At 43.4% G+C, this 947-nt stretch overlaps 1 protein-coding gene across 1 annotated transcript in view; it reads left to right on the forward strand.

Moving 5' to 3' along the window:
* The window catches only part of LOC103193961 (tRNA-splicing endonuclease subunit Sen15-like), a 114,210-nt gene that overhangs the window by 37,195 nt on the left and 76,068 nt on the right, over positions 1-947 (forward strand). The window lies entirely within an intron of this gene.

Genomic DNA, 947 nt, shown 5'->3' on the forward strand with positions numbered 1-947 from the left:
CACTATGGAAGTAGATTGCCCAACCTTCCTTCCGAGGAGTGGCTGGTGGGTTTGAACCGCCAACCTTCTGGTTAGCAGTCAAGTGCCTTAGGCACCACATTATAATATTCATTTTGCTGCTAATTGCTGAGAAGAGGCCAGTATAATTTAGTTTCCTAGTAAGGGGAAGAAAAAGAGAGGGTCACATAGGGATGTCCAGTACAATAATGTCAGCCATTCTTTAATAGCTCTAATTGAGAAGCCAGAAGACTTCCATTTTGGAGGCTAATTTACCAATAAAAGCAACAGCACCCAAACGCCGAGAAATGGCATCAGCATGGACTGGTGACGACTATAAATGGACGACAGCAGAAACCGAAAGGCATAGGCTCCCTTCTGCTGCTTGTTCCCTTCCTGGGCTCTATCTACCCACTAAACCAAACCCACTTCAATTGAGTGGATTTTGACTAATAGTGATTCTATATGACAGAGCAGAACTGCCCTATAGCATTTCCAAGGCTGTAAATGTTTACAAATGCAGACTGCCTACTCTTTCTCTCGTGAGTGACTGATGTGTTCAAACTGCTGACCTTTTGGCAGCCAAATGCCTTAACCACCACACAACCAGGGCTCCCTGATTCTATATACCAACCCTATGAATGGCACCTAACAATGATACCTGCATATATAGATGGCCAGTAGTCAGAATTCTCAATTGGAAAATTTTAGCTGTTTTAAGTTTTATTATTATTATTAATGTGATTTGGGTGAAGATTTACAGAGCAAAATCACTTTCCATACAGAAGTTTACATATACTTTGTCTCATGATATTGACCACAGTTTACCACAATGCAACAGCTCCCCTCCCACTTCCTCCCCACAGTCACCTATTCCCAGTGTCCATCCATCCATACACTCCTGCCCCCTAAGCTGTCTCCCTGTGCATAGGCAGCCCTTCTTTCTCCCA

The sequence above is a fragment of the Orycteropus afer genome, unplaced genomic scaffold (genome assembly GCF_000298275.1).
Source record: "Orycteropus afer afer isolate SDZICR_OR568_19922 unplaced genomic scaffold, OryAfe1.0 scaffold00003, whole genome shotgun sequence".
In the NCBI taxonomy this organism is placed as follows: Eukaryota; Metazoa; Chordata; class Mammalia; order Tubulidentata; family Orycteropodidae; genus Orycteropus; species Orycteropus afer.